General features: G+C 40.3%; 1 protein-coding gene across 1 annotated transcript in view; it reads left to right on the top strand.

The window, feature by feature from the left end:
- LOC118080810 (contactin-4) overlaps nt 1-15,086 on the top strand; it is a 514,415-nt gene that overhangs the window by 180,527 nt on the left and 318,802 nt on the right. Inside the window, exon 3 of the mRNA XM_035106605.3 lies at nt 1,844-1,930. The gene's annotated coding sequence lies outside the window, so the exon portion shown is untranslated. The remainder of the gene's footprint in view (nt 1-1,843; nt 1,931-15,086) is intronic.

The following is a 15,086-nucleotide window of genomic DNA, read 5'->3' as shown; positions in this document are numbered from 1 at the left end:
GGGAATGACAGACAGGAGGAAACCTTTTATTGAGAGTGAAAAGACACTCTTCTTGACTTCTCTATCTTACTCAACTGCATATGTGGAGATACTGCTGTCATGAGGCTATGGCGTGATATTGTTTGTAAAGGGGGGGAATGGTTTCATTGCTCCCCAGAGCAGGGCATCAGAACTTTGATCAAGAACAATTGGAACAGTGTCTATTGAACTAGAGATTTACTTAAGTGAAAGTGAAATTAGATTATTTCAGCTGAAAACTCTGCAACGTCTAGAGCAGGCATCCCCAAACTTCGGCCCTCCAGATGTTTTGGACTACAATTCCCATCATCCCTGACCACTGGTCCTGTTAGCTAGGGATCATGGGAGTTGTAGGCCAAAACATCTGGAGGGCCGCAGTTTGGGGATGCCTGGTCTAGAGAAAGCACCTCCTTTGGGCTGAAGTTGTAGTCAATTGACTAAGAATAGCAAGAGGCACTGGATAGTACATAATATGGCTTTGCTCGTAATTTAACTTAACAAGTTGATAACAAAAGATTTTCTGTCCTCCAGGAAAAATAAGAGAGGCAGATGTCTTACACAGCCCCATTACTCTTTTCCCCCAGCTCCGAAAGTGTTCAGGTGGCTTTGCTCCTTCTCACCCAATCCCTGTTCTCCTACATTTCACACACCCACTGACAACTGTGTAAGAGAGTTATTCTTGAGCACCCCTATCCCCCCAAAAAGGCGGAGCTTGTTTTCTGCAGAGAACTTGCTCACTTCAATTCACTTGCAGGCTTCATTTCCTTTCTTTGTTTGGTGTACTAACTCTCTCTATACACACACCCATTTTAACAAGAATTCCTTTGCTGGATAGTGTGTTGTTGTTGTTGTTGTTGTTGTTGTTGTTGTGTGTCTAAGAGTTGTACAGAGAACTATACCAACACAGACAACTTAAAACAACTAATGTTACAAAAAATACACATGGTATTTGCATGTGCAAATGCTATGTTGATACAAATATAGACCCGTTACCAGTTCCTTCTTAATGACACACTTCTTCTCTCAACCTCCTGGCTTTTATGCAGGACTCCACTCACCCACCCTCCCAGGGACCAAACAAGCTCATAGCTTACCTGCAAAATCTCACAAAGAAGAGAGCTCCAAGAACCTGCTGTCGTCATCCTAATCACTCTCTCTAGGCAGTTTTTATCGACTGCCACCAGGGTAGATGGCATTTGCTCGGGCTTCCCACATTATGCCCTATTCAGCAATCAGCTGCACTCAGGGCCGGCCCACCCATGATGTAAGTTGAGGCAACCACCTCAGGCAGCAGAATCCACAGGGGCAACAGATGCCAGTGTAGATCTTTATTCCACGCTCCCTTCCCCCTTGTTCCTGATGTAGAGCTTCATTCAACACCTTTTTCCCTTGCTTGGGAAGCACAATTTTGTGGTTGACTTCAGGTGCCAAAAATGTCTTGGGCCATTCCTGGCTGCACTCTCCACATTCAGTTCCAGGCTGTAGCAGGTTTGGTGATATTCCCAGGTGGGCCCAAGGATGGCAAATAGGACATCCCTCCACTCACAGTTCTTTCTGTAGCCTCTGCAGGCTTCTCATGCAGCTGCTTTGCTGTCCCCTGGCAGAGCTTGCTTTTATGGGTGGAGATGACAAGGTGGATCAGCATCCCCACAAAGGATCATGTGACTCGGTTCTTTCTTATCTTTTCTCTGTGCTATAATTCTATGATGTCCTACATCTCTGTTTTTCTTTATGTCTATGGGCTCAGCACCATCTTCCCTACATTATCTGCTTCACTGATCTAAATATGAGCTCTGGTTTGTTTTTTGTTTTTTGTTTAATGCAGGTGTGTGTCACATGTTTGGGACCCTTCATCATAGATACCAGAGAAAGAGCTATCCCATGGACAGTTTAAGAAGCGGTTCCAAAAAAGGTGAGAGAAATATCTGAATGATATAATACATTCCTTGTTTGTCAGTTTTCAGATACTCTGAAGAGAAAAATACTTTTCTATGTTCAGGCTATGTTTTCTTCAACTCTGCAGTACCTGTGCCATAATCCTGGTGATCAACGTTTGCAAGTAGTTTCTAGCTAGGTTTAGCAGCTAGCTGGGCCAGGCTGGGCCAAGATTAGAATCCCAAATATACTCTAGTCACTGGGCCTCTAATATCAAGTTGTTAGTAATTTGTGGCATAGTTAATCTTCACCCTCTTCCCATGGATTGTATTCCAATTTTGAAAACAGCAAAAGAGTCTCCATCCATCCATCCATGAGTATTTCTCAATAGTGTTTTATAATTTTGCCATCACTGTGTTCCTCAACATTCATGCCAACTTCTCTGCCTGCAATATAGTTGTAATGGAACACTCTTGGAAGTGCCATAGGTCACTGATTTGCACTTAAAAGTTGTCAGGGCCAATCTACCATATAATTTACTTTAAAAATGTAAGGCAACAAGGCCAAGAAATTCCTGTGCCTAAAATCTGACGGCTAGACAGAGTAAGTAGCATTGGGACAGACCCATTTGGAAGATAGTAGACTCTCCTTCGTTGGAGGATTTTCAGCAGAGGTTGGATGGCCATCTATTGTGGATGATTTAGTTGAAATTCCTGCATTATAGGGAGTTGGATGTGATAACCTTTAGGGGACGTCTGACCTCTTTGCCAGCATGATTAAATACTGGTTTGGGTCTATGTTGATGTCAAACGTTTGATCGGAAGCAAATGTTTCTTCCGTAATGATTGTAGGTGGACAAGTAGGCTAGAGACAGGGAATTTAAAGAATGATTTGTTTGGGATTTTCATTTTGAAACTATAAAACTATATCAGAGAGATTATTGTGAACTGTTGAAGTGGGAATTGTACAGAGTTTCATTAAAGGTTGTTGTTATCATTAAAATTTGTCCCACAGAACAGTCAGATGATTTTACCTGATTAGCTAACCTCTTTCTGACAGTGGCTAATGCTGACATTTTAGCCTAATAGAGCTGGTCAAATTATTCATTGCTAATAATTTATCTGATTAATTTCTAAAAAGAAACATGCCAAAATCATTCAAGGCTGATTTTTCCTCATTCCCATCATTGAACTTGCCTTGTAAAAGGGTTGATGAGAAAATAATTTATACAAACCACCACCCAGAAAAGTTCTTGATATATTATAGAACAGTGAGTGTTCTTCACAATGTTGAACATTGGCTTATAAAAAGTTTCACAATGAAATGCTTCAGGGTGAGAAGCTTGCCTATTTCATCCCTCACCCACCCTGGTGATATGAACCTCCTCTCTCACATATGGCTAGTCTAGTGGCAACAAGATTAACAATAGCCCAGCACTAGGAAGTCACCAGTAAATGTCAGTATATTAACCGTCAGTGGTTGTTGATGCTTATGAAAAAACTGACACACTAAGTTGAACAGTGGACGTACACTCTTTATACAGTTTGGCATTAATTCTTTCTTTAGTTAACCAAGAAGACACCCAAACATGTGTACCAAATCAATATACCTGTATTTGGAATTTGTGATACCAAGGTGGTTTCTCAAATGTCGCACAACCTACTTGAGACAGCTTTCCATCTCAGTGGAATCTGTGGACAAAAGGCAAGCAACATGAATGCTGTTCAAATATAATTTAGCGTCTCCCCCACCCTTACTTTATCCAGAAGGGTGACCCCTAAATGTGACAGTCCAGTTTCTTTGATCTGCTACATTTTCCAGAGAGAGAGAGAGAGAGAGAGAGAGAGAGAGAGAGAGAGAGAGAGAGAGAGAAGGATATGCCACATATTACTTCAGTCCTTAAAAAAATTACTCCATGGATGTTTATGTATAGTTGTGTGTTACATGCATAACCATTATTCATTCATTACACTCATAATCACCTGGACAGTAGGTAAATTAGTCCTATTGACCAATGACTGTCAAGTAGTAGAAGGACATATATTTTGGATTGGTAATGGCTCCATTGTTTAGTATTCAGTTTCTTTGTTACAGTGAGACAGAGAGGAGAATATTTAAATGTGAGTCAAGTGACATTCAAGAATGTTCAGTGCACAGCAGTCACTTTCTATTGTAACAATTATAATTATATGAAATAAAGGTTTCTAGCCTGTCCTGCAATTCAAATGTTCCTGCATTGTTGGACAGGAGAGGGAAAAGAGATCAGTCACTGATGAAGATAGCCGATGGCAGTGGGTAGATGGAACTGTCAAGCAAGTGAAAAAGCAATAAAGCATACAAAAATATTAAAAAGAATATTTTTTATTCTAATCGGCTAGCAATCTGCAATTCCTTCTGCCCGAGGCTCACAGCTCCTCTGCGGGCTAAACAGAAGATGCTCTGAGACCTTTTATGCACTCATCCTAACACAACATAACCTTTCCTATGAAAAGAAAAGGTTTATTAAAGTATACACACACACACATACAGAGAACCTTTTGTTTAAATGTGTAACTGTCAGAAGAAATTACAAAAAAGGACACCAATGGGAAGAGCCTCTGGCAGAAACTAAAATGATCAGATGAAAGCTACACCAAAAGATCTTAAATACCTAACATTAAACATGCTTGTTTCATGGGTGCACATTTAGTATATAGGTCTCTGGCCATCCAGAATATTGTGGAATGTGCTCATTTGCTCCTCTCTATGTTCCATCATGTTATGCGCTGATGCTTTCAAAATGTTAAGGGATGAGGGTGGCACTGTGGTGTAAACCACTGAGCCTTGGGCTTGCCGATTGGAAGGTCAGCGCTTCGAATCCCCGCGATGGGGTGAGCTCCCGTTGTTCGGTCCCAGCTCCTGCCAACCTAGCAGTTCGAAAGCACGTCAAAGTGCAAGTAGATAAATAGGTACCACTCCGGCGGGAAGGTAAACGGCATTTCCATGTGCTGCTCTGGTTTCGCCAGAAGCGGCTTAGTCATGCTGGCCACATGACCCGGAAAAAACAATCTGCGGACAAACATCAGCTCCCTCGGCCAGTAAAACGAGATGAGTGCTGCAACTCCAGAATCATTCGCGGCTGGACTTAACTGTCAGGGGTCCTTTACCTTTATGTTCCATCATGTTATGAGCTGGTGCTTTCAAGATGTTTGCTCAGTGGAAAAGCAAAAGTGAATTGCCTTAATACAACAATAGAACTTCCTTTTAGCAACGTATGAAATTTCAACTATACAGCAAGATTAATGAACATTATAAAAATCATTGGTGTACATTTGAAGATGTACCATATTAGGAAGCTCACGAGTCTTTCCCCTGATGGGGTAAACATTATCTGTCTCAGTGCTAAGATGCCTTCATAATCATCTTCTCCATGCTAAAGAGTGCCTTCCCCAATACCAACCACCTCTGACCCAACTATTGACTATTGACTGTTGGCTGTTGGCTATTGACTATTGAGATGGTCCATTCACTGCTGGTTCCTTGGTTATGGAATGCCCTCCCTAGTGAGGTGCACTTGGCTCTATTATTATTAATTTTCAGGAGGAAATTGAAAGCATTCCTATTTACCCAGCCGTTTGATGTCTGAAGAATATGGTTCCTGGCAACCCAGAAATAATTGGATGGAATAATGTTTTTAGCTGTAACTGCTTGTAGATATTTTGCTGCCCTAGGCTTCTCGGGGGGAGGAAAGGAGAATAATTCAATAACTAATAAAATAATAATAATTATATGGTATAGAATCGTTTTCAAAGGATTCTTGTGGACAGGTTTTTAAAAAGGAGAAAGAACTGTAATCACATAAAATTCTTCTTGAGATGAAAATTTTTTCAGTTCCTGTGGTAAAGTTTTCTTGTTGGGGTGTGTTGCTTGTGAGAAATCATGAGAGAGGCAAGAAATCCTAAAATGGTCACTGTATGAGACAAATATTTTCTTTTAACAAACACACCCTGTTTGGCTAATTTACACAATATAGAACTGAAAAACTATTCTGTGCACCAGCAAGAGAAGCAAAAGGCATTTTGTGCTACCTATTTTCCCAGAGTAATTGATACACTTTGCTCCATTACCAGCTATCCATCCTGAAGGCACAGAAAAAGGGTATTGCAGTACAATTTGTCATCCAAAACCAAATGCTTCTTGTGATCTATTCATGCTTCATGGACTCTCCCTACCCCCACCCCATCCCATTTTACACATCCATGGTCATCCGTCCTCTTCTCTTTGGTTGTCTTCCCTTCATTAACTGCAGCAGTGTGGCTGCCCTCTTAATAGTGCCTTAAGACTGTCTTCTTTCATGGTGATTCATCCATTCATTTAAGTCTTGGGTGAAGCTCTTGAAGCAGTCGTTTTAAATAAGAAAGAGAAAAAGAAATTAGATAAATCGACTAAACAACAACAACAACAACTAGTGGAACCCATTTTGAAAGTTCTAAATACAGTACACAATACTGAAAATTGGCTCTACTCACAGATGTTCCTGCTGGTGGAAGGAGAAAGATGGTTTTTGATAATACCATATTTCCCTGGCAGAGTAAGGGAATCTGTCACAATATTTTCCAAATTGTAGGTTTTGCACATATTTTTGAATAGTGTGTTTTGCTATTAGTTGGATTTTCAGTGGTTAAATTTTTATTTCTCTCGTTCCACTTTTTCCTCTAAACCTTTGTTAGCTCCTATTAGTACATGCATTTTCAAATAGAATATGATCCTTATGCCACCTGAAGTATGCATTTTCTTGTCCATATTTTTATAAGTTAATTCGATGAGAAACAAGTGTGTATCCTAGAAAGACATAATTCTACATTTAACACCATATGCACGGTCCTCCTGTATGTGGGATCTGTTTTCTCTTCAAGCCAGCAGCCAATTGGCACTTCTTTCATGTGTAAAAAATGAGCTAAGGAGTGGTAAAGAGCTAGAAAAAGCTAGAAGAAATTAACTGGAATTGAGTGACTACTAGACAGTAGTTTATAGATAGTGGTTTCTTTTGCATACATTGATTAAACCAAGTATTCCCAGCTATCTCTACAATTGCTTATGTACATACGGTACCTCTCTTAAAGTTGGAGTTTTACAGGATAAGCAATTTGGATGTGGTGAGTTAAGATATGTACTTCACGTGGAAGAACCACCGCAGCAAGGGTATGCAAACTCTGACCTTCCAGATTTTGTTTGACTAAGTCCTGTCATTTCTGACCATTGTTCATGGTGGCTGGGGATGGCGGGAATTGGAATTGGGTTTCATCTGGAGGACCACAGGTTCTTCATTCCTGCACTGTAAAGTGAGCGTTGGAGTATTTTACTGCACTGCACTTTGGGAAGACTCTAGAAGATTATTTTCAAATAGCAAGAACCAGATTTACAGCATATAGACTCAATTTGGGACCATCAAAAACAAGTGAGTCATGTTGTAAGGATCTTCTTGTAGCACATTACTAAAGTATAGGGTGGTGTTCATAGTGTTACCTCCACTGATTTGAAGGCATCTGTGGAATAAATCTGCTCTGAAGGGTTGAGAGACTCTATAAAGCACATGGGGTGGGGGGGCACACAGAGCTGCAGGGTGGAAGAAGCATCACTGAAAATTGTCTCTGTCCTTATTGTGCTGATAGATGCCTTCAAAAAGCAGAGGGAACACAACTGGATATCACCCACTATTTGCTTTGAATGAAAAGGAGCATGCGGCTAAAGACCGAAGTTCCTGTAAGAACTCTACTCACAGGATGTTCCTGCTGGTGGAAGGAGAAAGATGGTGTTTGATGATATCATAGTTCACTTGCAGCATTGCTTAGGAGGGCTGACAGTGGGGTCTACGGGATGAAGGGAGAGATTAGTGAAAGTTGCTTCCCTGCCTTCCTCCAGTTGAAGCACCCACTGGATCACAGTCCTTTCCACAAAGGCAAAATGAGCACTTCTACACACAAAAGGAACACTCAGGATCCAACACGTAGTAGCTTAAAAGTGGAATACTAAGAGTGACATTATAGGGCTTAAACAAGGAAGCAAGGCAGCCTATGCCATCCTTCAAGTCATTTTATGCTTTTACTGTAGCTGCATACACACCCTACATTAAAAGCACATAGAATCATAGAATTGTAGAGTTGGAAGAGACCACAAAGGCCATCCAGTCCAACCCCCTGCCAAGCAGGAAACACATCCCACCTCCAAAAAAGAATCCTGTGCATGACTTACTGTGTCAGTGTAGGCATACTAAATCACCATGCCCAATACCTCAAAACCTTCTCTGTCAGCTGATTGACACCTGAACTTCCCACCACCACTGTAATATTTTTGGCTACACTCCAAAATATAATAAAGCTTTAAAAAGTGCCCATTCACATTGTTTCAGGATCGCAGGGCAGAATTAAAACAGCAACTCTTAGCTAGTAGCTTTTGGGAACATGGAAGCTCCTGCAAATGTGTGTTAATAAAGCAAGCATAGCTCTTCCCATCTGGGATCTTGGGCTAGTATTTATCTACTACAACCGCTTTTGGTATTACTTTAGTAGGAAAATGGGATATTAAAAAAATAATCTAAAATGAAACTACTCAGTAAAAGTCGAGACTTTTCTTTTCCAAAAGCCAGTCCCCCCACCCCCAGGTATTTTCAAACTACATGCCACTCTCAGGTCACTTGTTTTTTTATGGGGTATCTGTTATTGGGGTGCCACAATAAAGTTATTCTCCTGCACTTTTCCTATGTTTCTTCCTTTTCTTTTCTTTTTTCAGACTCACATAATCCAACCTTTTTAAATTATTGGAACAGCAATCATTATAGTTCATCTAGGCCATTATTACCTACTGTAAGTGGCAGTGGGCTTCCAAGGTACCAGATAGAGGTATTTCACCACACCTACTTACCTGAATGTTTAACTCAAAATGGAACCTTCCATGAGGATATTAACACACAGAGAGAGCACATCTTTCATACGGTGTTGTATATATTCTACAGAGCTATGCAGGGATACTGACTGCTTCATCCCCTATGTTTATATTCTCACCTAACTGGTGATGCTTATTCTGTACATCTTCATGGTTTAGAGAGAAATGCATCTTAAATCTCTTCTCCCCCCCCCCTACGCTTTTCTTTCCCAAGCATCTCTGCAGATTTTCATAAAATTCATACTCTGTTTGTAATGGCAAATAAATAACGCAAAGAAATAATTATCTTCATAATTTCTGTCTCAATAATGTGCATTTGGAGAACAAAGTTAAAACAAATGAACATGCATCTGAAAACTTGATTAAATAATCAATAATTTTTATGGCAACTATAAACAAGAATAACATAATCAGGGAATTAAAGTGACCTTGAATCCAGGTACATTACTATTGTGCAGATATTGTTTGACTTTAATTTTTGACTTTAATTTTTATTAATGTAGATAATGGCTTATGCAAGCCTTATGGCTGTATTACTAGCACTCTAAAATTTAATTAGATTTTAGAACAGCCGTTAATGTCTTTTCTAAGATTCTGCCATTTGAAGGCAATGGTACCTAGTAAATGGCATCCATTTCATTTCATTGGAAGGAATTCAGTATCTTGCTAAGTTAAAGTCTCTTAGGCATCCCCAAACTGCGGCCCTCCAGATGTTTTGGCCTACAACTCCCATGATCCCTAGCTAACAGGACCAGTTGTCAGGGATGATGGGAATTGTAGTCCAAAACAATGATGAGAATTGTAGTCCAAAACATCTGGAGGGCCGAAGTTTGGGGATGCCTGCTCTTAGTGCTGTACTACTTGTGCTAGCGAAGTGGCTTGCACAAAAGAAGGTGCAGAAAGCCAGCATGGCTCTCGTGGCTGGTTGCACAACAGAGTGCTGTAGCACCCTTACTTCCTATTGCACAAGCAGTTTTACAGCCGGTTACACACAAGCTTCCCTTAGCACAACTGTTGCACTGGATTTCGTATTGCGCAACCATTATTCCTGCTAGTGCAACAGCACTTGCACTGACAGCCAGAGAATGCTGAATCTGGTCCATTATGTTTTGAAACTAAAGTGAAATGTTTGGTCATTGGCACTGTAGTGTGTCAACTGGAGGCTTCAATTTTCCTTCCCCAGTTGAAATCATGGTAAAAAACAAAACCTTGCCCGTGTGGCAGTTAGCAAAGTGGGGAGTGTTTTTCCCTGATGCCCTAGATGTGGTGTTTAATCAAAGATGACGCTTTAAATTCTTGTTATCTTGTAGGTGGCAATCACAGAACCTCTTCTTTGCAGTTTGCAACTTGGAAAACTTGCACAAAGGCCAGTTTTCCACTTGATTGTCTCATGAACCAAGAAACTTTATTGGCTATGTTTGGAACTATAGCTTCATTTAAAAAAACAACAACTTCAGGACATGGATACTGAGCTGTAGAATTCAGGGCAATGTTTATTGACAGTTCCTATACTTTACCCCCTGCCCAAGTGCTAATTCCAGAGTAACAGTATATGTGATTAATTCTTTGCACAACAGCACAACTGCAATTTCATCCAGCAATTTGTATGTCAGGCATGGTCATGGGGCAGAGATGGTGGATATGTGGCTCTCCACATGTTTTTGACTTCACCCAAGTCAGCATAGTCTGTGATCAGAGCTGTAGTCTAGCAAAATATATTATGTTGCCTGTTTCCTTTCTCTGTTGTAGAGCATAGCAAGCCCTGTTCCCACCTTCCCATTCTGGCAAGTGCTCAGGCGTCACACCAGGCAGGTATATAGAACTTTGCTCTATTTTTTTGCATGATGAGACACAGGACCTTTTCTGAGCTTTCAGATGAGGGGTGGGGGTGGGATTGTTTCTACAGCTTTATCATACTTCCCTGTACAGTCATACCTTGGTTTAAGTACGCCTCGGTTTGAGTACTTTCAGTTTAAGTACTCCGCAGACCCGTCTGGAATGGATTAATCCACTTTCCATTACTTTCAATGGGAAAGTTCGCTTCAGGTTAAGTACAGACTTCCAGAACCAATTGTGTACTTAAACCGAGGTACCACTGTACTCAAAAAATATATGTTCAAAGAACAGTTCAACCGCTAGAATTATCTCTCTGCTACAAGCTTTGGAGGAAGACTGGGACTTCTAGACATAAAAATTATGGGAAGGTAATTTATTGACCTCTGTAACTCCAACTTGTCTGCCATGGATCCCCTAATTTTCTGATATGGATGTCCTTGTAGGTTTTAAAGGAATCTGAAGATTTTATGGCCCATGCTGATTTTACTCAGGGCACAAGTCAGGCCTGTTGGCTTTCATCACCATCTGGATAGAACTGAGGTAGAACACACTCAGAAGTTCCCTGTTTCTGCATATTGCAGACATTGATTAATAGTGATTGAGTAATATCTGTCCTTAGTTAGGATTTAGGAACTACTGATAACTTTCTATATAGTATCCCACAGTACCTCAGAGCACAGCAATGCTTTATGACTTTATCTGCTGGCCATAGAGAAAGTCTCCTTATATTAATGTACTGTACACTTGAACTTGCAATGGTCACTTCGTACTTTTCTTAAATACTATATTGGTATGTGTAAAAACAAAACAAAGCACAATCCTATTATGCACTTTTTAATGAAGATAATTAGGGTGAGGAAAAGGGGATAAATTTCTCATGCTTTATAAGACCTTGTCAGCTTAACTTGTATTCACTGTATCATGATAATTATTGAGAATATATGTTAACTGGGGGGGAAATGCTGTAAAGTAAAAATGGATGCAGAGATCAGATGTGTTAGGAAAAGATATTATAATGATATATGACAGTGACCTAATTTCTGCAAGCATCTCCCAGGATAAAATAATCCACTAATTTATAGCTATATAATTAACTGACCAAGAACAAAATCAATCATGTCAAAATCATCAAACTGTGTAACAAATCACTATAACTTTCTGAAAAACTGTCTTGTACCACTCTGTTATCTTCACTGAACTCTCTATGAATTCAGTAAAGCAAATTAATATAGAGAGTTAGAGATCAACATCTCCATTATTTTACATTTGAGCTAACCAGGATGGGGAGAAGAAGGAAAATCATAGATTATGTGGAAGAATAATTTCCACGCTTTTAGGGAACTGGACTATAAACTGTGGTTCCTTCAGGATATTGTTATATTGTGTGTATTCTGATGGAGGATATATATAGAAGAGAGAGAAAAGAGTTTGTCACCCAAGAGATAAATGTGGTTGTATATGTTACTATATCTATCATTGTATAAAGAAGATAAATTGGAGTAGAAAATGTAAACTATGAAATCTTTCCTTTGTACATTACAACTAACATCCTGGCAGAAATGGTTTGGTTTCATTTGAGAGACACTAACAGCATCATAACACAGCAAATGGCCCTTTATGAACTGGCTGCCCAAAATCAGGGAAAAGGGAGTTAGATAAAACCAATGTAAGTTGTTTTAGTAATTCAGTTGTATTTCATTGGTCCTTGGTCCAAGCCATGTTCACTGTGAGCAGTGGGGACTAGAATTTGGAAATGCGGTGAGGTGGAATGTAAACTTCCGATACCGCTGAATGGGGTTATCCGGAATTTTGGAGTACATTGCCAGCAATATGCCGATGACACACAGCTCTACTTCTTTACATCTGCAGGTTTTGTAGTGGATGTGCTGGACCGTTGTCAGCAGTGGACTAGATGAGAAGCTGAATCCATATAAAATTGAGGCACTGTTAGTGGATAGTTCCCTACACCAGATGGATGGGAGGTTGCTGCTCTTGATGGAGGCTGTCGCTTGAGGATCCAGGTGGCCTGGGTGGTGCAGAGAGAAGCTGCCTTCTATCAGCTTCAGCTAGTGGCCCAGCTCCACCCCTATCTAGACAGGGATAGCTTAACTTCTCTTGTCTATGCTCTGGTAACTTCTAGGTTAGATTACTGCAATGCATTATACGTAGGGGTATATCTGAAGACGGTTTGGAAATTTCTGCTGATGCAGAATTCAGCAGCCAGGTTTCTTACAGGGGCAAGATGGTTTGAGCATATAATGCCAATCCTAGCCCAACAACACTGGTTGCTAATTAGTTTCTGGGCCCAATTCAAAATGCTTGTTTTGATCTATTAAACGATTCAGGATTGTAATACAGTACCTCAATGATCACCTCTCCCCATATGAACCAACCTGGACCCTGCAATCATCATCTGAGGTCCTTCTTCATGTGACTCCCCCACAAGAGATCTGGAGGGTGGCAGCACGACAATGGATCTTTTCTGCAGTGGTTGCCCGCTTGTGGAATGCTCTCCCCAGAGAGACTTTGTTATACAGTATATCTTTAGGCACCAGGCAGTAACATTCATTTTCTCCCAGGCCTTTGGCTAATAAAACCATCTATGGCCTTTAAACTGTGTTGGTGAGTGAGTGGGGTGAGGTGGGTTTATTATTTTGTTTTTTTATTATGACATGTGTGTGTGTGTGCGTGCGTGTGTGTGTGTGCGTATAACAATTAAAACATCTATATTCATTCTTAGTATTAATCCATATTTTGGGATTCATCGAATCCCCTGACTTCCCTCCACTCCCTCCCCTGGTTCCTTCGTGTTATTTTTATTTGTACATGTCAACAAAAAAGCTTTATCTCTAATTACTTCCTTATTATATTGTAAACTGCCCTGTGATCTTTGGATGAAGGATAGCATAGAAATTTAAACAACAACAACAACAACAACAACAACAACACCACTAATAATCTTTTCATCTGAAATTAAGCTGCGTTTGAGCTTGTTAGTGTCTCCAGTGTCTTCTCTCTCTTGCATCATGGGTTTTGGCTTGTATTGTGGGTGTTCTCTGTTATTTTGTTGAAACTGTTGCTGCAGATTAGCAGGAACAATAAACTTGTGAACTTGAATGTCACAACTAGCTGTGCTTTGTGGAGAAGTAGCGGGTTCTCCATTATTCTCTTCAAAGTACAAGTGATCTAAGAACTTCTCACTGACTCACAACCCCCAGACAGGCAATAGTCATGATTTCTCTACCCCACTTTCAAAATTATGATGGCCACAATGCCAAATATAGTACAAAACCTTATTTTTTTAGTACATGGAACAGACAAACAAACCTGGGCAGAATGTTTGCCAGGAGTTCTGGGCAGAAATGATGAGAAAAAAGGTTCCCTTTAAAAAGTTAAACATGTGGATGTTCACCTTTGTCAAAGCTCTTTGTTGTTTCTGTTGGGTTTCTATTTCTTCTCACTGTGCAGTCATAAGGCAGTCACAAGACTCTGTTGACACATTCCAGCAAAGACTGTTGGAATCACGGGAGCGGATGTGATGCCTTAATTCTGTTTCTGTTTGTTGTTTCTTCTTCTTCGGACTTCTCTCAGCCAGAAGAGACATGCTTTCCTTTGTTCTGCCTTTTACATAGTAATAAAAGTAGCCTAGTAGCACAAACCTCTGCCTCATTCCGTTGTGTTTACTCTGCAAGATTTCCAAGGCAGGGGCCATCAACTCATCGGGAGAGACAGGCTGTTTTCATTCCTGCGTTATGCCTTGGGGATCGTTCCTTCCCCCACGCCGAGATCCGACAGTTTCTTCTGCCTCCTTCTGTACAATTTTTTCCTGATTAAGTCTCACTTACTTAGATTAATGCCAGCTAATCAGGAATTATGTAGAGTTTTATAACTTTAAAATGTTTGTTACATGCTGACGTCATTTGAGGGGGAAATGAAACTGATTTAGAGTCAGTGTATTTATTTATTTATTTATTTATACCCTGCCCATCTGGCTGGGCTTCACCAGCCACTCTGGGCGGCTCCCAACTGAATATTAAAAACACAATACACTATTAAACATTTAAAACTTCCCTAAACAGGGCTGCCTTCAGATGTCTTTTAAAAGTAAGATAGTTGTTTATTGCCTTGACATCTGATGGGAGGGTGTTCCACAGGGCAGGCGGAACTACTGAATGCTTCCTGCACTGCTCTTACGGAAGATCCTAGCCAATGCGAGTTCAGTGGCAACTAATTACTTCTATTCAGAGTAAGGAAATACAGTAGTACCTCGGTTTAAGTACACAATTGGTTCCAGAAGTCTGTATTTAACCTAGAACGTACTTAAGCTGAAGCAAACTTTCCCATTGAAAGTAATGGAAAGTGGATTAATCCATTCCAGATGGGTCTGCGAAGTACTTAAACTGAAAGTACTCATACCGAAGCGTACTTAAACCGAG

The sequence above is a fragment of the Zootoca vivipara genome, chromosome 2, assembly GCF_965207765.1.
Source record: "Zootoca vivipara chromosome 2, rZooViv2.hap1.1, whole genome shotgun sequence".
In the NCBI taxonomy this organism is placed as follows: domain Eukaryota; kingdom Metazoa; phylum Chordata; class Lepidosauria; order Squamata; family Lacertidae; genus Zootoca; species Zootoca vivipara.
This window is presented reverse-complemented; position numbering and strand designations above follow the sequence as displayed.